The sequence below is a fragment of the Mustela nigripes genome, chromosome 1 (assembly GCF_022355385.1).
Source record: "Mustela nigripes isolate SB6536 chromosome 1, MUSNIG.SB6536, whole genome shotgun sequence".
Classification (NCBI taxonomy): Eukaryota; Metazoa; Chordata; class Mammalia; order Carnivora; family Mustelidae; genus Mustela; species Mustela nigripes.
Genome location: NC_081557.1, coordinates 254594034 through 254619424, shown reverse-complemented (window position 1 = coordinate 254619424; position 25391 = coordinate 254594034). Strand labels below are relative to the sequence as shown.

Below are 25391 nucleotides of genomic sequence, written 5' to 3'. Positions count from 1 at the left end.
AAAACAGATATTACAATTTTTGCATTCTATTGAGATTCAGTCAAAAAAGAAACATTTGCTTAGAAGAAAAATTTAAGTGTAAACATGCCAAAAATATTATGGTTTATGAAAAAAATATATTAAATTTTAGTTCAAATAGATATTCCTTGGTTTTAGGAATTTGGTGGAAAAAAAAAATCAGACAAGCATTCTGTCCCAAATAATGTGACCTACAAGTGGGTATGGGTGTAAAAGGAAATGAAGATGTGCAGACATCAAAAAGGAAGGTAATTTGAGAGAGAGTTAATGTAATAGAGAGGGATAGAGGTTCACTATAATGAACAGTCAAGAAAATTCAAGGACAATTTTAAGACTTGAATGACCAGAGAGAGCTACAGGTAAAAATCTGGATGTTGGTGATGAGTAGTTTTGTTCTAAAAAGAGGACACTGGGTGCCTGGGTGGCTCAGTGGGTTAAGCCGCTGCCTTCAGCTCAGGTCACGATCTCAGGGTTCTGGGATCGAGTCCCGCATCGGGCTCTCTGCTCAGCAGGGAGCCTGCTTCCCTTCCTCTCTCTCTGCCTGCCTCTCTGCCTACTTGTGATCTCTCTCTGTCAAATAATTAAGTAAAATCTTTTAAAAAAATAAAAAGAGGACACTATCTGTGCACGAAGCCTTTATAGGGGTATGTTTAAAAAAGAGAGAGAGAGAGAGACATGTATAGATTAGCCTATTCCATGTACGATGAAGGGTAGAACATGTAGTCAATGAGGCGGGGAAGAATCCAATTGTGATCCTGCATACTATTTTTATTCATTTATTTGAGAGAGAGAGAGAGAGCAGGAGCAGGGGTCAGGGGCCAGAAGGGAGAAGCAGGCTCCCCACTGAGAGGTGGGGCTTGATCCAAGGACTCTGGGATCAAGACCTGAGCCCAAGGTGGACCCTTCACTGACTGAGCCATCCAGGCACCCTTGTTGTACAGATTGTAATCAAAATAAAAAGTTGGGATTTTATGTTGGCAATGGGACACATTTAAACAGAAATTTATCATGAGACTGCTTTGATGCATGAATGATATATATTTTTATATTCAGCTATTCCCATTAAAAGAGAGGGAAGGAAATCATGGGGATGGGTGCTCTGCAGACTGTTGTACTCCTTGGCCACAGAAACCTACATTAGATGTAATCAAGTTTGAAATTGCCAATGCTCACTGATTAAAACATATAGAAAGAATGTTTTTTAAGAGCTTTAAAATTACTGAAAAAATGTTAAAAATTTTTGCTTAGGTAATTAAGATTGCTGGAAAAAGATAGCTTCACTGACATTCTTAAAGAAAAAATAGAAAAATTAATTGAGGCATATAAAGAAACTTCGATTACAGAAAAATTAGAGTAACTGATGTGGAAGATACTTTAAGGATGATATAACAGTATTTTAAGTGTAATTTTTACTCTGATTAATTTTTACTCTTGGTGAAGACTTAAGAGCCTATTATCCTAAAATGCAAACACCCAGGCAATCATTGTATGACACAGTATTGAAATGGAACTCTTTATATCCTAATTGTGCCTGGATTTCCAATGGTCTGCATAAAGCAATACAGTCATGCAGTATGGTATGCAAAAGTATATATTACTGAAGACAGTCTGTCGATTAGAGCTAAAGTGCATGTTTAAACATTAAAATAGTATAAAGAGGCGAAGAAAGAAGATTTCTTTGGAGACAGTTTATAAGATTCTGTGCCTTCCTTTCTCTTAAGATTTTATTTTTAAGTAATCTCTACACCCAGTGTGGGGCTGCACCCCATAACCCAAGATGGACAGTTGCATGCTCTACTGACTGAGCCAACCAGGCATCCTGGTTCAGTGCCTTGTTGAGCAGCTCTTGCTTCCATGATGACACTCCTTCAACTCAAACCAGGTGAGAGAATATTAATCAAAGGTAACTTTTGGAAAGCTTTTTGTGTGATCCAACATTTTAAGGGGGCTTAGAGACACCGGTATTAACAAAGGGCCTAAAATGATTAAAAGTGTAATGTTGTGGCTTTGTGACCTAGCCTGGCACTCTGAGAATATATTTCCACCAAATATTAGGTTGAGGCTGCAGCTTTCTAGAGTTCATTTTCTTTTTAGAAAAGCAATCTGTCCAGAGGGCCTCCCATTAGGAGGAGGCTGACAACAATTGTCAGATGCAAAAGCTGAGGGGGTCGTTTAAGGAAGGCCGCCAGCTCAAGGGCAGAACTACCCATATCAAAAAGCTACCTCTGGAGGCACCAGAGCTGGTATTCAGAAGAGCTCATGGAATCACTCTAATGGGAAAGGGAAAGGAAGTAGTGTTGAGAATGTGCCTCACCGAGAAGGCTACCGTGCGAGGCTACAGAGAGATTGCTGGGATGCACAGCCATGAAAGTCTTTCCTACCTTTGACTTTCCCTTCACCCTAGCCCAGAGGAGCCAGAAGCAGACCCTGTTCTTACAGTAAAGGAGACACATGAATCTGCTGGAAAAACAAAAAGTCTGTCTACATCCACATCTCGTCTGCCATTTTCCTGCCTAAAGTAGGTAACAGTAGGGGAACAAAGAGAGCTTTACACTAGATCAGAGCACAGAATTACTTGTAAAGATGCTGACCAAACATTTTAATTACTGAAATGACACTGTTCTTAGCAGTCAAAGTGATCATAAGACTTCTATTATTGGAGACATCAAAAAAACTATAGGTTCTCTAAGTGGTGGGGCCTTAGAGTGGATTTGAAATGACAATGCTCAAGATTTGAGTTGATTTTTCTAAAATCCTATTTGTGTCTCATTTCTTAGAATGAATATACATACATATATATGTATATATTATATATGCTATATATTATATATTATATGATATTAATTATATATTATATATACATATGTATGTATATATGTATGCTTGTTGAATATGTATGAATATATATACATATATGTATATATTTCTGTATAGTATATATACTATACATATATAGTATAGTAGACATATAGTGTATATATACAGAAATATATACATATATATGTATATATATTCATACATATTCAACAAGCATACATATATATACTATACTATATACTATATATACTATATATATAGTATATACGATATATAATATATATACATATATATGTATGCCTGTTTTCTCATTCACTAGTATTTACACTTTTATAGCCCATGCCAAAACTCGCCTCAGTGTTACACTTCTTGAAGTAAATTTGAGTCATGAGTTAAACAAGTACATGGAAATATAGAGTATATCTGGGTAAGCAGAATGATGTTGACTTGATTTTGCCCCTACTAGGCTGTCATTACTGGTGATGACAAGACTGAAGTGGTCTTCTACGACAATATGCACAATAAATTAAATGCAGAGAAGAAGCTTGAAGAACACTGTTTAAGAGGTTTCTATACTTATCTGTATGTTAAATACTTTAAAATTAGAATGTAGAGAGGTATTTTTGAGATAATAGCAATATTTCACCAGATGGAATGAATACAGTATACTGAAATTGAAAGATGGCTTAAAACTTTTGAGACTGAGAAATTTAAGAGAAGTTTGGTTCTAAATGATGAGAGAACTGATAAAAGAAGTTGAGATGATCCAATGAATGTTAAATAAAAACTGCAGCTTGGCAGACTTTTACCCCTGAAGCATATAATACGCTATATATTAATAAATAAAATAAAATAAAATTAGGCAAGAAAAAAAAAAAAGAAAACCCTGGTTGTTGCTTCCTAGCATTACTCTTTTTCATTCTGCCCAATAGCCATATTACGTTAGGTACATAGAAGACACTGTGTCTTGGGATGCCTGGTTGGCTCAGTGGGTTAGGCTCTGGGTCTGGATTAAGTCATAATCCCCAATTCCTGGGATCGAGTCCTAAATCGGGCTCCTTGCTCAGTGAGGATCCTGCTTCTCCCTCTGCCTGCTGCTCCCCCCTGCTGTGCTCTCTTTTTTCTCTCTCTATAGAATAATAAATAAACAAATAAATAAATAAAGTTGTAAAAAAAATGCTGCCTCTTAAAAGTGGTAAAGAAAGACCAGTAGGCCCTTTGTTATTTTTTTATGTGTTCCATGTTTTACTTTGTTAGATGTTTGCATTGGCCCATGTGGTCAGTGAACATTCCGCATATGTTGTCTGAATTTGAGTTGCATTAGTAAATTTTTAAATTTACTGGCCATCATCAGAGCATATATTTTAAAATGTATTTTATTTAGTGATAATTTATTTTAGTAAACTTCATTCATTTGAGGATTTAGAATTTGATGAGTTTTGACTTAATACGTTGCCCAAATCCTTAAATTGTTCACATAATCACTAATAAGAATGTTTTTGTTCCTTCCCACAGTTCGCTCATGTCTCTTTATAGTTTACTCTCTCCTTCGCCCTGTTGGCTTCAAAGAATTACTGATTCACTTTTTATTGATATATATTAGTTTGCATTTTCTTGAACCTTATAAAAATGGAATTATATGTTATTAAGTAGGTTTTTTTTTTTTAAGATTTTATTTATTTATTTGACAGAGAGAGATCACAAGTAGGCAGAGAGGCAGGCAGAGAGAGAGAGAGGAGGAAGCAGACTCCCTGCCGAGCAGAGAGCCCGATGCGGGACTCGATCCCAGGACCCTGAGATCATGACCTGAGCCGAAGGCAGCGGCTTAACCCACTGAGCCACCCAGGTGCCCTGGAATTATATGTTATATAGTCTAATTCTAGCATCTTTCATTCCACATAAAATTTTTGCTATTAATCCATTTTCTTGCATGAATTTTCTTGCATGAAGTTCTGTTGTTTGGTACTTTTAAAATTACTGAGTAATATTTCACTATATGAATATATTTATTTAATCTTTTCATCATTAATGGGTAATTAAATTGCCTTCAAATTTTGCTGTTATAAAAAAGATATGAACATTCATGTTCAGATTTATGTGTGCGTATATGTTTTTACTTACTTTGGCTGAACACACAGGGTTATGTTTTAGATGAGTTTTTAACTTTATAGGAATGTACCAGGGGTGCCTGTGTGGTTGGTTAAGTGTCTGACTCATGGTTTCAGCTCCAGTCCTGATCTCAGGGTCATGGCATCAAGCCTGGCATCAATTCAGTCCTGATCTCAGGGTCATGAGATTGAGCTCAGCATGGAGTCAGATTAAGACTCTCCCTCTGCTCCTCATCCCCCAAAATAAAAAAAATCTTAAAGAAAAAAAATAATATTGTGTCAGATTTTTCCAAAATAGTTGTATCATTTAAAATACTCAACAGAGGGGCACCTGGGTGGCTCAGTTGGTTAAGTGTCTGCGTTCAGCTCAGGTTATGATCCTGGGGCCCTGGGATTGAGCCCTGTGTAAGGCTTTCTGCTCAGCGGGAAGCCTGCTTCTCCATTTCCCAATTGCTCTTGCTTGTGTTCCCTCTCTCTGTCAAACAAATAAATAAAATCTTAAAATAAATATATAAATAAACAAAATACTCAATAGAAAGGTATGAGAGTTTGCTTTTCTAAATCCTTGCCAGTGCTTAATATTATGAAACTTTTAAATTTTAATGACCATTTGCTGGTACTTGTTATTTTAATTTTCATTTATTTGATAGCTAATAATGTTGAACAATTTTTGATGTGCTTATTGGCCATTTACATATATTGTAAGGTATTTGTTAAAATTTTTCCAATTATTAAAATGTATTTGTATTATTAAGTTGTAAGAGTCCCTTTGTACTATGTGCAATGTTTTTTATCAGATATATGGTTTGCATATAAATTTTTTCACATGCTGTGGCTTATATTTTCATTTCTCAGCATAGTCTTTTGAAGAGATTTTTTTTTTTAAGTTTTCAGGTTTTCCTTTCATCTTTTAATAGTTTGTGCTTCCTATATAACACAGTCTTGTCTACGGTGATATCATATATTATTCTATCCACTATGAGTTTCACAGTTTAGCTTTTACATTTATTATCTATGATTCATTTAGGTTAATTTTATAATTGTTTTAAAGTAAGGATAAAAAATATATGTTTATAAAAAATAAAAAATTAATTCAAAAAAAATATGGATATCAAGTTTTTCCAGCATCATCTGTTGAAAAATATTTATTGAAAACCCTATAAACTGGAATATAGTCTGACTTTGGGAGACATTTTTTTACTCAGTTCTTCTTTCACACTGCAAGGAAAAAACATGCCAGGAAGCCAACTGAGCTGCTTTTTATACCTTCTTCAGTTTGTCCACATTTGGTTATAGGGCAGTGGTCTTCCCGATAGCATGCTTTCTGTCCACCTTGGAACTTCCATCTGTAAACCAAGAGAATTTGGTTGGTCAATAGAGATTTGTTCATAAGATACTGCCCATTTATCAATAAATCTGGGAGCTCCTCAGATGGTTCCAAAGTCAGTTCTAGAGGAAGGTAGGTTACCTGCTCTCGAGTACCTCCTTGCATTCCTTCAATACCATGCTTTTGAATGAAACATTTTAATTTTATCATGGCACTTTCCCAGGCACTGACTTTTTTGTTTTATTTTATTTTATTTTATTTTATTTTTCTTCATTTTTAGAGTGTTTCTTCATCATTACCTAATACATTTTAGATATTTCAAGTTTTAAGATTATTTCATGCACTTCATGATAGGGACAGTTTGAAATAATGTTCAATAGGAAACCAGTGATTGTTTCTCATACAGTATGCAATGTATGGAAATTTTCTTATCAATATTCCAGAGGTCACACTGGGCTTTTGCCATAAGTGCCAGTCTGGATAAGTGTAAGTTGTGAATACTTCCAGAATTATATCTGAGTGAGCATTATAGATTAAAGGGCATTGATGGAGTCACACTGTTGTCCAATGCAGACGTAGTGTGCTGTTGTTCAGGCCCCATTCAAATATGTCTTTTGAGGGACATAGGAGCTATAGATACTCTCAGATGTGAAATATAAATTCTTCAAAATACAAACATGACCAGTCTTTACATGTCCTGTTTAGTCCTGGGGATTGTCAATGATCACAATTTACTTTCAGTTGTCTGTAAAAATCATAAGTGACTTCTGTCTAGGTTATTTTAAACATTTCAACGTTTGGGAAAGTCTTTGGACTTTTGTTGGTTTTATTTAGCAGCCTCTGTTAGTCATGTGTGTCACCACTATGTTTAAGACAATCCTAACTTGCTCTTCCATTTCTGATATTAACATACCATCATTGTACTGTATTACTATACTCAGGATTTGCATTAAGTCTAAATCCCTTCTAACCAAGTTTTTACAATAAGTTGATGAAATCAAAGAACCCTACAGCATACAGTGGTGTATGTGTAAATTTATTTATTCTCCACCCACTGGCCATTTTATCCATACATGCAAATGGCCTGGGGTCCATTCAAGAAATTCTGTCCCTTTCCTCAGTCCTTATCCTAATTAATTTGCTGATCTATTGCTCCCATCAGTTCAAGGTCAGGGTTCTCATTGTTCTCCTTGCCCTCTAGCTTTTTAACTTTTTTCAATATAGGATGTACAGTGGATTCACTTAGTGTCATTTCATATTGAGGGACCATCAGGGGATCATATTCATCCAGAAAACCTCTAATAGTTTGCATCAGACTTTTGTTTCAACTCCATCAGTCTCCACAGTATTCATCCCATTTCTTTTTTTTTTTTAATTTTATTATTTTTTTAATTTTTTATTTTTTATGAACATATATTTTTATCCCCAGGGGTACAGGTCTGTGAATCGCCAGGTTTACACACTTCACAGCACTCACCAAAGCACATACCCTCCCCAATGTCCATAACCCCACCCCCCTTCTCCCAACCCCCCTCTCCCCAGCAACCCTCAGTTTGTTTTGTGAGATTAAGAGTCACTTATGGTTTGTCTCCCTCCCAATCCCATCTTGTTTCATTGATTCTTCTCCTACCCACTTAAGCCCCCATGTTGCATCACCACTTCCTCATATCAGGGAGATCATATGATAGTTGTCTTTCTCCGCTTGACTTATTTCGCTAAGCATGATATGCTCTAGTTCCAAGATTTCATTTCTTTTGATGGCTGCATAGTATTCCATTGTGTATATATACCACATCTTCTTGATCCATTCATCTGTTGATGGACATCTAGGTTCTTTCCATAGTTTGGCTATTGAGAACATTGCTGCTATAAACATTCGGGTGCACGTGCCCCTTTGGATCACTAGGTTTGTATCTTTAGGGTAAATACCCAGTAGTGCAATTGCTGAGTCATAGGGCAGTTCTATTTTCAACATTTTGAGGAACCTCCATACTGTTTTCCAGAGTGGTTGCACCAGCTTGCATTCCCACCAACAGTGTAGGAGGGTTCCCCTTTCTCTGCATCCTCACCAGCATCTGTCATTTCCTGACTTGTTGAGTCATCCCATTTCTTAACAACCAATTAACAATCTTTATCCTAACGGGGAAAAATCTTAGGACCAACCAATTTGACTTTCCTCATTCTCTTATAAAACACTCTACTTTTTGTAGCATCTATAATAACCCAAAGGGGAAACAGAGACAACAATCATGATGTGACTTCTTATACTATGGCTTGATTTTGCAGTGGAAAAGTTACTTAGTATTAATGAGTTGCGTTGTATCTCTCCCAAAACTCAAATGTTTAAGTCCTAACCCCCAGTACCTCAAAAAGTGATTTCATTTGGAGATATGGTCTTTACAGAGGTACTCGAGTTAAATTGAGGTCATTAGGGTGGGTCTTAATCCAATATGACTGATGAGTTTAAAAATGGGGAAATATGGATACAGAAACATGCATAGAGGGAAGATTATGTGAAGACACATAGGTAGAAGTCAGCCATCTACAAGCCAAGGAGAGAGACCTAGAACAGGTAATTCCTTCACAACCTCAGAAAGAAGCAGCCTTACTAATATTTTGATTTTGGACTTCTAGCCTCTTGAATTGTGAGACAATAAACTCCTGTTGTTTACAAACCAGAGTCTGTGGTACTTTGCTGTGGTATCCTCTCAAACTAATGCACATAGAATGCATCCCCATGCAAAGGAGATGTCCTTAATCACAGGATTTACCATGATCTGGGGAAAGATCATAATAAGCAGGTGAATATCTTGATCACCATAAGGTCAAACCAGCCTGACTTGCCTATACAGCATGTCAGCTTGCTTCATCTAAGAATTTTCACTTGACTTTTAAATACCCGAAGGCTAATATAAATTTAAAATAAGTCATGGGAATATAAAATATAGCGTGGGGAATATAGCCAATAATATTATATTAACTTTCTTTTAAAAAAATTATTTATTCATTTAAGAAAGGCTGCTCGTGAGTGGGGGGAGAGCCAGAGGGAGAGTGAGAGAGAAAATCTCTAGCAGACTCTCCACTAAGTGGAGAGCCCAACATAGGGATCAGTCTCATGACCCTGAGATCATGACCTGAGCCATAATCAAGAATCAATTGGCTTAACCAATTTAGGCACCCAGGTGCCCCAATACTGTATTAATTTTCTAAGGTGACACATGGTAGACTAATTGCGGTGACCATTCCACAATGTGTACAAATGTTGAATCACTGTTTTACACCTGAATCTATTGCATGTCAGTGATAACTTAATAAGATTAAAAAAAAAGATATAGCAACCAAATTTTCATTTATTTTAAAGACTTTATTATTTATTTGCTAGAGAGAACATGAACAGAGGGAGGGGCAGAAGGAGAGAGAAAGGGTCAAGTAGACTCCATACTGAGCATGGAGCTGGAAGCGGGGCTCAACCCCAGGACCCTGAGATTAAGATCTGAGCCAAACTCAGACCCTTAACCAACTAAGTCATCCAGGCACCCCACAAAAACATTTTGAAAAAGCCCACTTCACCGTTATGAAATAGAAGAAAGCTATGCACATTACAAAAAGAAATATTTAAAATTTGTCGTAAATGGACACCTGGTTGGCTCAGTCAGTTACGTGGCTGCCTTTGCCTCAGTTCATGATCTCAGGGTCCTGGGATCGAGTCCTCCATTGGGATCCTTGCTCCGCGGGGAGCCTGCTTCTCTCTCTCCTTCTGCCTACCACTCTGCCTGCTTGTGCGCTCTCTCTGTCAAATAAATAAATAAAATCCTTATTAAAAAATACATTAAAAAATAAAATTTGTCATAAACATAAGCCCTGCTATGCCTCAAAGTTAACAAAACTCCAAAGTTCTAGCAATTAGAGTGAGGAGACAGCCTTGCTAAGCTACTCTCACTGGAAAAGTGGTTAGCATTCTGAAATGCAAAGCTCTTCTATCTTGCAGGGTCCACGGAACCCAGGGAAATACTATTTATTTATTTATTTATTCATTTATTTATTTAATATTTTGTTTTTCCTTCCCAGGCCAGCCTAGAGCTGGGAAAAACTGAAAGGAACTATGAGCAGACATACCTTACTACAAGTTTTGCTAGGTACAGATTACCAAACTACTGATGTAACACAGCACTTGGTGACCATCTTTACTCCAACACGTGACACTTAGTCCCCATCTCACTCCTGACATTGATCCCCTTCCTTGTCTGTATTAGCTGCCAGACGTCGTAATAGAATTTGCTCATGTCTCTGAACTCCATTATTGTGAATTACTACGTTAGAATGTTTTCTGTTTCCCTCTTTGTCATCAGTTGATCCTTATTTTCAGGTATTTTGTTTCTTACACATGAGCATGGTTCCAAAAACCATCTGCCTCTGAATTTGAGGTGGGAAGTCCACAGAGTCATGATGCTATTTTGAGTGAAATTTCTTTCTAGTGTCACTTCTACCATTAACCTATTTATTATGTCTTCCCATAGCAGCCATGAACAGGCACTGCTGCGAACGCCCGCTGTGCGGTATCAATGACTGACAGCACCAGCTGTTGGCCCTCGAGACCCACAGTGGCATTCACCCTGAGCCTGCACATTCCCGGGGCTATTCCCAGCCAGTAATTTAGCACAGCTGCAGTACCAGCATTGACTCTTTCTGATGGGTCCTGAGACTTGAATCATGGGGAACTTTGTCTCTGATCTCTACATTAGCCTCGCTGAAAGTTTCAGAATTTTGCTGAAATTCGAGACTCTTTCTACCCAATTCTCATACATTCATCCTCTCCTGTTACACATGTCCGACTGCTTTAGGATCTGAAGGCTACCTTCACCTACTCCTTCTCCATTCTTTATTCTTCACGGGAGTTTCCTGCAATTAATCTCACACCATCCTACTCTCTCTGGACATCTGTTTCTTAGAGGATCCAAACCAAATCTCTGCCACTAAGGAAAATTGCTGTAGTACCTGTGCGTGTGGTGTATGTGTATGTGTGTTAGTGGGAGTGCCATTAAAATTCCTATCACTTGTGAAAAACCAATATTCATATCCCTTGTGGAAAAACCACTCCTCTTTTGATAGGTCTGCTATATAATATAGCTGCGAAATAAAAATAAAGCTTGACATTGGGGAGGCTATATGCTATGGTGAGTGCTGTGAGTTGTGTAAGACGGATGATTCACAGACCTGTATCCCTGAAGCAAATAATACATTATATGTTAATTAAAAAAAAAAAAAAAAGCTTGAGCTACTACAGTTTAATCATTTAAAACATTTAAAATGTTTTAAAAACAAATATTAGAAAACAGAGAAGTTAATAGGGGAGATAAAAATGCATTCCAAAAAAAAGATAAACCCCAAACACTCATATGACATTTTATTTATTTTCAACATTTTATCATGTTCTAAATAAGAAAAATGTTATAAAACTGTCATTAATTGGTGACTCCTGACATTGTTATCTACATGCTTTCAAAGCTATAAATTGGATAAAAATGGTCAATAATAAGATCAAAACACCTCCTACATATATTGATTATCTGGGGGACGTGCAGCTACAAACAACTCCATGTATTGTAGAGATGAATGCTTTTTGTCTAAACTTAAGAAGGCAGAAATAAAAGACAGTACCACTTCTGCTTCCTTCCTAAGTCCAACTATACTTTCTCAAACTTTCAAATGTTCCACTTTATTAATCATTTTGTATTCTATTTTATAGGAAAGCCCTGATGGAATCAGATTATTCCATATATTTTTACTAAACAGAGTTATTTCGTTTTCTCTAATTTCTCCTTTAGGGTTTTCATAAAAATTACATCCCTCACTTAATAAAATTATATTGCAAAATAAGATTATTTTTTTAAAGATTTTATTTATTTATTTGACAGAGATCACAAATAGGCAGAGAGGCAGGCAGAGAGAGAGAGAGAGAGAGAGAGGAGGAAGCAGGCTTCTTGTCAAGCAGAGAGCCCGATGTGGGACTCAATCCTAGGACCCTGGAATCATTACCTGAGCCGAAGGCAGAGTCTTCAACCCACTGAGCCACCCAGGCACCCCAAAATAAGATAAATTCAGATATTTACTGCTAAAGGAGGTGAGGCTATCACACCATAAAAAAAAATTTTGTAATATGTGCCCATTTATCTTTACAGTTATTTAAAAAATTATGACTATGTAATGAAGAATAGTTGAAATATTAAAAATATTTGTTGAAAAGTTCATTTTCCCAAATATTCCTCTATTCTATGCTTTTGCCCATGCTAATCTACTTTTTGAAATTTCTTACCTATCTTTTCTATCAAAAAAAAAAAAAAACCAGCTAAACCTCTGTGGCAGATCGTATTTTCTAGGATTGCCACAAAACAATTCTCACATTGCTGTTCTTGCAATGAGATGTCATGTTCCTTTTATGGAGAGATGGTTCTATTGCATTCTACTAGCATTTGGATAGGCCTGTGCCCACAGCTAAAGTATGTTTTATAACTTCCCAAAATCATATCTTAAAATGCAATACCAACCCCTTGGCTGTCTTCAGATGCTTACTTTTGAGTTCCAGCCCCCATGCTGAAGGTCAGGCAGGAAGAACTTGCAAACCACTTGAGAGAATCATCTCTACAACAATTCTTCCAATTCCCAATCAGGCCATCCCAACTCAGGCCACAATCAGCCAGAATGAATCTTCCCGGATGAGTCCTTCCCACATTGTACGTTCAAGGTCTTAATTTTTTGCTGACAATTGTTAATTGTTGCTTTAAGGCATTGTTTTGAAGTGGCTCACATGCAGAGATGTTAGCTGGAACATCACTGTTGTAGTCTGGTTGAGGCTGCTGTCACAAAATGCCACAGACTAGAATGACTGTAGAAAGTAAATGTAGAAATTTATTTCTTAGGATGCTTAGATGACTGTTGGTTAAGTGTTGGCCTGGATTTTGGCTAGGTCAGGACCCCAGGTTCTTTGGATCCAGTCCTGCCTCAGCCTCTGTGCTTGTGGGGAGTCTGCTTGAGATTCTCTCTTCGTCTCCCTCTGCCCCTCCTTCAGCTTACACATGTGTGTTCTCTTTTTCTCTCTCTCTCAGATAAATCAAGAAATCTCTAAAAAAACAGAAATTTATTTCTCACGATTCAGAAGTCAAGATGCCAGTATGGTCTGCTTCCAGTGAAAGCCCTCTTCTGAGTTGCAGACTGCCAACTTCTTGCTGTGTCCTCACATAGTGGAGGACCAGAGATCTTTCTGGGACCTCCTTTATGAGGATACTAATACCATTCATGAGATCTTTGTCCTCATGACTTAATCACACATTTGTTTTTATTTACATATTTTTTATATTTACCTCCACTTTATTGCATTGCTTTGGCCAATTTTATGCCGTTGGTTTCTGATTTAATATTAGAGTCTTAGAATTTAGAAATAAATTCTAGATGGCCTTAATCATCATCAAATTGTTTTATAATTAAGATCAAACATACAGAAATAATAACTTACCCAGGACTTTTTTTTTTTTTTAACTAGTGTTTGAAATCAGAATCTGGTCTAAATCACAAATCAATATCTCTTACATTCTCATGCATTGTATATGATTGTGCTTAATGATTTGTTTTAAAACTCAAATCTAGAAATTTCATCAAAACTTTGTAATGCAATATAATAACATATCTCACTTATTTAGGAAATTGTAGTACTATTCTCTGTCCCCAACACCTTTTATTTCACTGGTCTTTGAAGCGCTGGCAAGTCACACAATTTTTCTTATAGATATGGTGTTTCTTTAGTCTATAAGACTGAATATGTAAATTCTCTTTAGAGTATAATTAAAAAGACAATCCATAGTTTGTTCTCCAAGTTAAATTTAAAGTTTCACCTACATAAACTCATGACTCATTTTATTCCTATAGAATAAATGCTACACACAGTATTAAATAACAAGGCTTCTTGGCATCAGTAATGTGTTTTAAATATCTTTGTTTTTTATTTACTTAGCTAGTAATATCTGATGAATTTCATATATCTACAAATTCTTCTTTAAATATATATATAAACTAATGTTGCCTAAGTTGTATGTTCTGAATCATGTATTTCTCTGCTGTGCATTTCACCTTATTCTTAGCATATGATATGTAGAGCAAAATCTCTAATTTTTGTTTTATTTGGCTTTTATGTCCCAAATTATTTTTCATGGTATATAAAATGTCTTGTAACCTTTGCAAGCTTTGCTTGGGCCCCAAATTTTTCATTATTCTCCCAGAGAGTATTATATGCTTACCCTATCAGATTGCTTTAACTGTTCTGTGCACCTTCTATCCTATTAAACATGACTCATAGCCTTCTCTGCATAGTGATGATATAATTTTAAGCCCATATATAATAAACCATGTTTTGCCTATCATCTTGATCTTAAGGAATTCTAGAAGTTTGAAAAGCTGCCTTTGTGAAAATATTCACACAATCAGCCTTGAAACTATATGAAAAACATTTATAAAGCAAGAAAAAAAAATAGCTAGGTTTCTATCATTCCACCAAGAAAAATGGTTTTAATTTAGAATCTATTCTTTTCTAATCCTTCTCCATATCCATAACTAAATTTTATATAATTATTAAACAATAAGTATTTTGAAGAAGCAACATAAAATATTTATTGTGAAATTATATTTTCATGCAATTGTTGCACAAAATCTTTTCTGTATATTAATTCAGTAAATTTTAATATAAAAGGAAAATACAAGCTCTGACAAGCCCTGATCTATGGATTGTCTATAAAAAGTAAAGTGAAATTGTAAATAACATGAAAATAGCAATATATTTTCCTGAGATAGCTGTGGTCATGACCATTTTTGGACATAACATAATATTATGTTATCACAAAAAATGAATATATATAATATCAAAAACCCATGCAAATCTATTTAAAGTTAAATTTTAATGACTTGAAATTAAATAAAAAAATTCAGTTTGTAGTCACACTGTCTATACTTCAGGTGCTTATAGTTTAATATGATTAGTGGCTATCATATTTGAGAGCATAGATTATGTAACACTTCCATCAGTGCAAAAATTTCTACTGGGCAGGGCTTTTGTTAAATAGAAGATCTTATATAGGCCCCTGTATCTTCTGATAACAAATTAAATCAGTAAGTCAATTTCTTTGAATCAAGGTTCCATAGATAGCTCTTTTTAAACTTCTAATTTCCCAATTGAGCCCACAAAAAAATAATTGGCTTGAGTACATTGATCTCACCGCTTTTTAAAGAACTGGTCATGTTTACTTCAGCATCAAAGTATACACGTCACTTATAGTGTTTGGCTATTGCTGAATAACTTTTAAGTTAACTAGGAAAATAATTTATCTAAATCAAAAACAACAATGTATTTGCCATGAAGCAAACCACCAGGTATTTTTGAATTATTAAGAGATAGATTATTCTTTTTTTCCTAATTTCCAAAAGGGAAAAATTTTCCCCTTAATTTACATTCTTTCACTCTTTTTACCATTTTATTCATTACACTTCTGGAGAAGAATGACTTATGTCTTGGTAAATTTGGGAAGGTAGACATGACTCTCTCCTACCTTAATTCTTCATGGAAATGAGACCTAGAAAGGAATAAGAGAACCAGTATTTTCTGTTTCCTGTTAAAGTCAACAATATTTTGGCTTGTACAAATATTTTTCTCATCAGTTGGTCTGAAGCATGGAAACAACAGACTTAGCTAATCAGTTATTGCCTTCTGTATGTTATCTTTTCTTGGCCTACTCCTAAGAGCAATATTCTATGCAACATCAAAGACTGAGGAGCTTCCAAATAATATCCAACAAGCTTTTTATAAAAAGTCATGAGCATATTCTACAATCCATGAGGAAATTCAAAGGACCCAGAATAGCTAAATGATTCTGATAAGGAACAAAGTTGGACAATTTAACATCTATACTTTCACATTATTGTCTAGTATTGACACAACTATAAAAATAGAGCTCAGTGGAACAGAAGGGAGACCAAAAATGGGAGCATAAATATATGTATTCAATTATCTTTTGAAAAAGGTATTGAGTGTATTCAATGATGAAATCGTAGTCTCTTCTAGAATTGATACAGGAAAATGGTGGATATCTGTATGGTAAAACAAAACTCAAATCCTTAGACTGGTATTTCTTAAAACTTTTTTTTTCATTCTCATTTCCCCCTCACAGTAATCTTTTTTAGTTTACTTTTTCCTAATCAGCCCTAAAACTGTGAGAAATAAAGTATCTTTTTTCTGACTCTGTAACTAAGTAGAAAGCTCAGAGTTTGGTCAAGTTATACAGGTTTAGGTAAACTCTATTTCCAAATAAGAATGATACTTAGTTCTATTCTAAAGCCCTCCCAAAAAATAAATTTGAATTTAATAGCGTCTCCAGTAGAAACTGTAAATGATTTCCAGAAAATTGTGCCTCAGGCCAAAGTCACTGAGCCTTACAACCTGTTTGCTTAAATGATTTTAGAAGTGTCTGTATCTAGAACGAAAGCCTCTGATCTAAGACAATCAAATACAGTTATTTAATGGAGACTTCTGGGGTTTTAGACTCAAAGCTGCTTGCAGCAGTTTCATATACCCACTGAAGAGAAAAATACTAGCTTGTTATTGAGTGTGGAAGGAAATTGCTGTCAAGGCAAAGCATATGATTCTTGGTAAAGTAAATAAAAGTTTGAGTAGAGACAGAGTAGCTCAGCAGAGTTTATTGATAAATTGGAAATGGCATAACATATTCAAGAGTATTTCACAGGGGAAAATTCAGGGCAGTTCACCGCATATTTAGTAGTCCCCATTACTCACAGAGGATACATTCAAAGACCCCCAGTGCTTGTCTGAAACCCTGCATATACTAGGTTTTTTCCTATACCTATGATAAATCTTAATTTATAAACAAGACACAGTAAGAGTACAATAATAATAAAAGAGAAAATAACAATACAGTGTAATAAAAGTTATGTGAATGTGGTCTCTTTCTCTCTCTCTCAGAATATCTTATTGTACTGTGCTCACCCTGTTTGTGATGACATGTGATGATAGAGTGCCCACGTGCTTAGATGAAATGAGATGAATGATATAAGTGATACAGCATAATGTTAGGCTACTTATGATCTTCTGACAATATGACAGAAGGAGGATCATCTGCTTCTAGACATCAGTTGAAAGTGGTTAACTGAAACTGCACACACACACACACACACAAATGGGGAAAAGGGAGGACTTCTGCATACATAGACTGCCTCACTGCTTGTGTGGTCAATGAAAGAGTACTTTGATGGTTGGTCTACTTCCTTTGCTGTAAGCTCTGAACCCTATGAATTTCTCCCAGCCAAGCCAAAACATATTACTTAGTTCACTGACAGTAGTTCATAAAATGAAAGTTGTGAATTCTGATGGACCTACAGATGGTAAATTCTGGTGGCAAAAAAAAAAGAAAGTAAATATACACAATGGGTAGAGCAGAAAGTCATGAATGTACTTAAGAATTAGTCTCCTGCCCGAGGAACATATCTGGATATTGACATACTATTGGGCTGAATATAACCACCTTTTGATATGTTCAGGTAAATGGGTCCTAGATGGTGAGATGATAAAAAAATTCACATATAATGTACTAAGTTAAGGAAGTCTCTAGGGTAATTTAGAGAAAGAATGAAGGTGATTTTCAATTATATGCCCACTATAAAGACCCTGTTGCCGGCATAGGAGGGGATTGAAATGCTAATGAAAATGCTTCATTCAGGTCTCTAAAATTGATTAATTTTGTTCATGAAATGACAAACATGGGCTTCATCAATCCATGTACAAAGAGAGCAAACAGCAATCCATTATCTTTTCACCGGGTGAAGCCACTAATGTACAAGGAGCTGTACTCAATATGCACAGAGGGGAAAATACTTGAAGATGGCTTTGGCACAGTTCTTTTTGATAATGGTTAATAAGTAGATGACCTAGGAAGTCCTCACCTAAGAATGTTTTAGCAGCTCTCTTTAGATAGTTCTCTTTAAATTGCTTATGGTAAATTAACTTGAATTTATTGGATGCAGCTAGCTGGAGAATGGAAATATACACATAGATGCTCTACCCACAAGCCTAATGAAGTATAAAAACTAAGAAGCTCCAAATTAAATGATTTCCTCTTAGTTAATGTGATGCACACTTAGTAATCTTCCATTATTCCAGAAAGAAAACATGTGCTAGCATAGAAAGAGATGCATTTCTTTTTCCTTTTTTTAATCTATATCTTATTGCTTGAGTGTTTTGCAGAGATTGATGTTGCTATATTTGCACTTGCTCTTTGTTTATATCCTTTGCTAGTTTGGTGTTGGGTAAAATATAATTGTGCAAGCTTGCTTTTCAATAAATTCTTAGTGATTATTCTCTTTTGAACTTCTTTTTTAAATTTTTGGTTTTTTTTTGTTTTGTTTTTTAAAGAGAGAGAGAAAGAGTTTGCAGAGAGAGTGGCAGAAAGAGAGGGAGAGAGAGAATCCTGAAGCAGATTCCCGGCTAAGTGTGGGGCCACGTGCATGGCTCTATCCCATGACCCTGAGATTATGACCTGGGCTGAGATCAAGATTTGGCCGTTTAATTGACTGGACTACCTGAGTGCCCCTGTTTTGAACTTCTTATTTAAAGCACCTAACACTGACTTAAAAACTAAGATATTTCAGATTTCTCCCACATTATTTAGAATACATACGGTTTTAAGTCTGTGATCTATTTTGAATTAGTTATTGTGAAAGGTATAAAGTCTATAAGATCTGTGTGTTTATGCTATTTTTCTTTCTTTGCATGTGGATGTCCAGTTGTTCAAAAACCATTTGTGGAAAAGAGTATCTTTTATACATTAAAATTGCCATTGTGTCTTTGTCAAAATCAGGTAAACTCTCTTGTAAAGTACTCCATGGACTTAAAAATAAATAGCATTTTGGGTAAAGTTGGTTAATGTTATCATTCAAATGTATATAAATGTTTTGTTCTACTTTTTCTATCAGTTCCTGGGAGAAAGCTGTTGAATTTCAAAATATGACCTTGAATTTGTCTGTTTCTTAACTTTTTAAATTTTTGACACATTTTTTGAAGTTCTATTATTTGAATTCATTTTCTTGATTACTATACATATGTTTTTGATCAACTGGCCCTTAATTACTAAGAAATACACATCTTTAAATTTGGCAGTATCCCAGTCTTGAAATCTACTTTGAACATTTAACGAGGCCATGACAACTATCCTATGTTCATGGTACATATGTTTTTCATCCTTATGCTTTTGATCTTTATGTGTCTTTATGTTTCAAGAGTGGTGTTTTTATAAGAACTGCACAATTGCATGTTTTTACTTTTTTCTTGTGTAAAAAAAAAATACACATAGTGACAGTTTCTATAATAGAGAACACAGGAACGCTTTTGTGTTATGAGAGTGGCTGAAGAAAAGGAGAAATAAGAGTAGCCATCTTGAAGATGGAGGTATGACTGATTTATATAGGAATTAACACAGTACCTAAATTACAGTATAACACAGTAATACAACAGAACTCCATATTCAATATATTTGGAGAGTTTGGCTTGTGTATTTCCACCTTGCACAACTGCATTTTCAGTAGGCTTACATTTAAAATTTTTTCTTTAGGGGAGGAGTCAAGATGGCGGAGAAGTAGCAGGCTGAGATTACTTCAGTTAGCAGGAGATCAGCTAGATAGCTCTTTAATAGAAATTTTCCTGAGCTGAATTTAAGTTCAACAAATTACTGAAATTGTTTTTCTTTTTTTTTTTTTAAGATTTTATTTATTTGAAGAAAGAAACAGTCAGAGAGGGAACATAAGCAGGAGGAGTTGGAGAGGGAGGAGCAGGCTTTCCACAGAGCAGGAAGCCTGATGTGGGGCTGGATCCTATGCTTCTGGGATCATGACCTGAGCTGAAGGCAGATGCTTAATGACAGAGCCACCCAGGTGCTCCAACTGAAATTGTTTCTTACAATGAATGAATGTTGGAGAAAGCAAATGTGAAAGGTTTTTGTGTCAACTACATCAGGTAATTTGACATCAAACTCAGAGTGAAAAACTATTTTTATATATTACTCAAGAAATCCCACAAAGAAAATAACAAATGAACACAAGTTTTATCTTGCTTACTCCTACTATTTTATTTGGGCTTAATTTTAGAAAATTCGTTTCTTCCCAAGATTGGAATTTGTTTTGTCTAACTATATATGTGAACTTTACAGTTGTAATGAAATAAGTTTTCAACATAAATATTCTAAAACATGATTAACGTTAGCTAATATTGTTATAGTTCTATGTGCCAATTAATAATAAACAATAAATAGTTCATGTAAAAATAAAGTGCATTATTCTTAAAATCAAAATTGTATTTGGTATCTCCCTTATTTATTTAAAAGTCTTCTTATTTAAGAAAGAAGTTTAAAAACTAATTAGATTATCAATATCTAAAATTAACATTAAAGAAAAAAGACTGCTATGGTATGATGTATCATTACTATTTGTTCATCTTTATCCCTAAATATACTCTATCTTGTATTTGTAATCTTTTTTTAATTTTTTAAAGATTTTATTTATTTATTTGACAGACAGAGATGACAAGTAGGCAGAGAGGCAGGCAGAGAGATGAGGGGAAGCAGGCCCCCTGTCGAGCAGAGAGCCCAATGTGGGGCTCGATCCCAGGACACTGGGATCATGACCTGAGCCAAAGACAGAGGCCTTAACCCACTGAGCCACCCTGGAGCCCAAATTTGTAATCTTAAAATTAAAAGTATATGTTGCTTTTAAAATACTCAAGATATCTTCATTTCATCCTATTTTCTCTTAATCCACTTAGATCTAATATTTCCTTAGTTATATGTGCATAATTCCTTGTTTCTGTATTTGATGGAGGTTTTGAGTCAACAGAAAACACTTTTCATTATATTATTGAAATTTCTTCCTGACTTGGGAAACTGTAGGTGGAATAGTGGCTGTCAGATCAATGGTGTGAGGTCATTTATCAGAGCATTTAACAAATAATTATTGGACATCCATTATGATTTGGACTTAGGTGTTGTCACTTAAGAAGTTATCTCTACCACCATATTCATTCTTTCATTCAACAAATAATTTTCAAAAACCCTCTATGTGCAGGAACTTTTCTAGGGACTGGGTTTATCAATATAGGAGTGAAAAAACTAGACAAAGCTTCTATCTTCATGGAGTATACATTTTAGTAACTTAGAAAGGTAGACATAGATAGATGATAGATAGATAGATAATAGATAAACTAGATAGGTAAATATAGTGGTGAGATCTGTGAAGAAAAATTAAGCAGGCCAAGGTGACATATATTTATTTAGATGGTGACATCAGGAAAGGCTTTTCAAAAGAGCTTCAGACACTTAGACTAAAAACCATAAAGAAAGTAAAGAAATCTTTGAGGAAGACCATGGAGATAGACCAAAAAGCATAGAGGCCTGAGATGGTAAAAGGAAACTAGATAGAGGGGCCAGAAGCCTGTGAAAAAGGTAGAAAGTCCAACATCACATCATCTCATTCTTTGTCCTCTATTCAAACTCCAAAATTGCAACAGAATTCTTCCTCAAGGGCACCTGGGTGGCTCAGTGGGTTAAGCCTCTGCCTTCAGCTCAGGTCATGATCTCAGGGTCCTGGGATCAAGCCCCACATCAGGCTCTCTGCTCAGAGGGGAGCCTGCTTCTTCCTCTCTCTCTGTCTGGCTCTCTGCCTACTTGTAGTCTCTGTCTGTCAAATAAATAAATCAAATCTTAAAAAAAAAAAATTCTTCCTCAGATTAAGTCTATAAAACTCTTAGAATTCTGTTCTTAGGGACCATTTTCTTTATTTATGTGAGAATACTTTCAATGTGTTCTTACATGAGTAGAAGAAAATTCTCAACTAGAACAAGTAAGAGTGTCAGCTACATAGTTTTGATTTAGCCAGATCATGGTCTACATTGTCAAACACCAGCTATACTCCTATTTAATTTCATGTAATTTAGTTAGAAGAAAGTAAAAAATCTACAGTGTTGGATTGGTTAAATTTTCCTAGTTATATTCACTTAACATGGTCTATTGCTAATAATCTAACACAGAATACCTCTAAGCATACATAGCCACGTAATTAAAACTATATAAATTATGCAGATTTCTATAACAGTGATATAATCCAGGTATTGATTTAGGCCAGTCTTGTAAAAGAAATCAGTTTAAGTTTCGAGGTGATCAAAAAGAAAGAATACACGAGCTTGATTTGGGAGACTGAGAATAGTATTTATATAAAATGCTGTACTTGAGATTACACAATAAACTAAAACAAAAATTATTTATAATTCCAGAAAAGGCCCATTCTTTGCATCGTCTTCCCAATTTAGGACAAACAAAGGTCATCAGCCAATTTTACCAAGTAAGGTAGAATTTTACATATTCTAGCATTGAAGCAGGGAGCTTGGGCCTCATGGGAGCCCCTGTAGCTCTGTCATTTTTATTTCAATCTTTCAACACATATTATCTCCCATTCTGTGTCAAAGAACTCTAATCAAATTATTCAAGTTTTAGGCGAGCATGTGTTAAGTCTTTTTATTAGTTTTCTATGTGGCCAATAATCCTATCAGCCAACTAGGGAATTATTTATTTATTTATTTTTAAAAATTTTCTCATACCACATTCTGTGGGGAATGATAGATGATTAGATAGATATTAGATTTCTTTTCCACAGAGAATATAATTTCCAAAGTTTTACTTTAACTATTTTAACATGGGATGGTATATTTTTAGTGTACTACTAATATTTTCTTTTTTTTTTTTAAAGATTTTATTTATTTATTTGACAGAGAGAGCTCACAAGTAGACGGAGAGACAGGCAGAGAGAGAGAGAGAGGGAAGAAGGCTCCCTGCTGAGCACATAGCCTGATGCGGGACTCGATTTCAGGACCCTGAGATCATGACCTGAGTCGAAGGCAGTGGCTTAACCCACTGAGCCACCCAGGTGCCCCTACTAACATTTTCATCATCAGATTTAAATGGTTGCAAAAATTTATATGAACCTATTACTAATACTGACACAAAAATCCTGCACATCATTATTTTAATGAAATCTAAAGATCACAATGATTTCCATAATTTTCTGTTTTTAAAGTTTGAATAACTGACATGCTCTATAACAGTTGTAAATTTTGTTTCTTTTCTTCTGAATTTATAATGTCTATTTCACTTTCCCCAAATACTATTGCAAAAAATATTTTAGTTAAAATTTAAATATTTTAATTAATATATATATATATATTTTTTTTTAATTTAAACTCCACTTAGCTAATACACATTGTGACATTAGTTTCAGGTGCCAATATAGTGATTCAACACTCCCGTACATCACCCTGTGCTCATCACAACAAGTACAGTCCTTAATCCCCATCACCTACTTCACCCATCCCCTGCCCACCTCCCCTCTGGTCACCATCAGTTTGTTCTCTATAGTTAAGTGGCTGTTCTTTGGTTTCCGTCTCTCTCTTTTTTCCCTTTTCCTCGTTTTTCTTTTTTAAGTTTTTATTTATATTCTAGTTAGTTAACATATGATGTAACATTGGTAATATTGGTTTCAGGAGCAGAATTTAGTGATTAATCACTTATATAGAACACTCAGTACTTGTCACAAGTGCACTTCTTAATGTCCATTATCCATTTAGCCCATCACCTGCCCAACTCCTCTCCAGTAAACCTCACTTTGTTCTCCATAGATGAGTCTTTTATAGTTTGCCTCCTTCTCTTTTTTTCCCTTCCCTTAAGCTCATCTGTTTTATTTCTTAAAGTCTATATATGAGTGAGATCATATGATACTTGTTTTTTGCTGACTGACCTATTTTGCATAGCATAATTAGTTCTTAAAATTCCAATGACCAGGTTGTTTTATGTGTTACAAACTCTTAGATTGTTAATTTACAAAATAACACTAATTCACAGCTGATAAACATAATATTACATAATAGAAGTCTTGACAAAGTGTATTAAACCTAAAATGGTAGCTAAATTATAATTATAACTTTTTAAATTTCTCTCACTTACCTTTTCTAGATAGCCAAAAATAGATATATATGACAATGAAATTAGAAAACAAAATGATCATAAACATAGAAAAAATTATTTTAGCATTTTATTGTAGACTGAAAAAAACTACATGTTTATATTTAATTCAAAAAGACCTAGGAAATAAAATGATTTATCCCTAAGAAAAATTATTATAAAGGAATAATAGAGATAAGGGCATGTGAAGATTGTTATACATGAAACAGCGATTTTATTTCTTGCTTGAACTGAGTTCTGAGTTACATATTTGAAAAAGTTTAATAACATTAATATCTGAAAGGGATCAATTAATGCTAATTAAATGAAGCTGCTTTCCTAAATTTTAAGCTATTATATCTTAAATTGAATTTGGTAACACTTGTAATATCCATATACATAAAAAGATATTCTCTTCTTGAAAGCGTAATTTGTTTCTTTATTTTTTTTTAAGATTTTATTTATCTCTTTGACAGAGAGAGAGATCACAAGTAGGCAGAGAGGCAGACAGAGAAGGAGGGGGAAGCAGGCTCTCTGGTAAGCAGAGAGCCCAATGTGGGACTGGATCCCAGGACCCTGAGATCATGACCTGAGCTAAAGGCAGAGGTTTAACCCATTGAACCACCCAGGTACCACTGAAAGTGTTTAAATGGCATGAAAATTACCAACAAACAAAAAAAGAAATATTAGGTCACTAGTAAATAGGAGAATTAAAAATGTTGAATTAACAATATTTTAAAGTACATTATTTATAGAGGAGTCACTAAACTATTCCATTTATGTTAAGCTAAACCTAATAAGCACATGGTAAGAATGGATAAATGTTGTTAGAAGTATTTGATGTAGGAAAGGGAATAAGGAGCTTATTTCAAAAAAAATAATGTATTTGAAATAGTCAATATTTTTTTTTTAATTTTTTATTTTTGATAAACATATATTTTTATCCCCAGGGGTACAGGTCTGTGAATCAACAGGTTTACACACTTCACAGCACTCACCAAATCACATACCCTCCCCAATGTCCATAATCCCACC

At 34.9% G+C, this 25391-nt stretch overlaps 1 pseudogene; it reads left to right on the top strand.

Moving 5' to 3' along the window:
- The first annotated feature begins 221 nt into the window (after window positions 1-221).
- Window positions 222-25391, top strand: part of LOC132001299 (large ribosomal subunit protein eL13-like) — a 60160-nt pseudogene continuing 34990 nt past the window's right edge.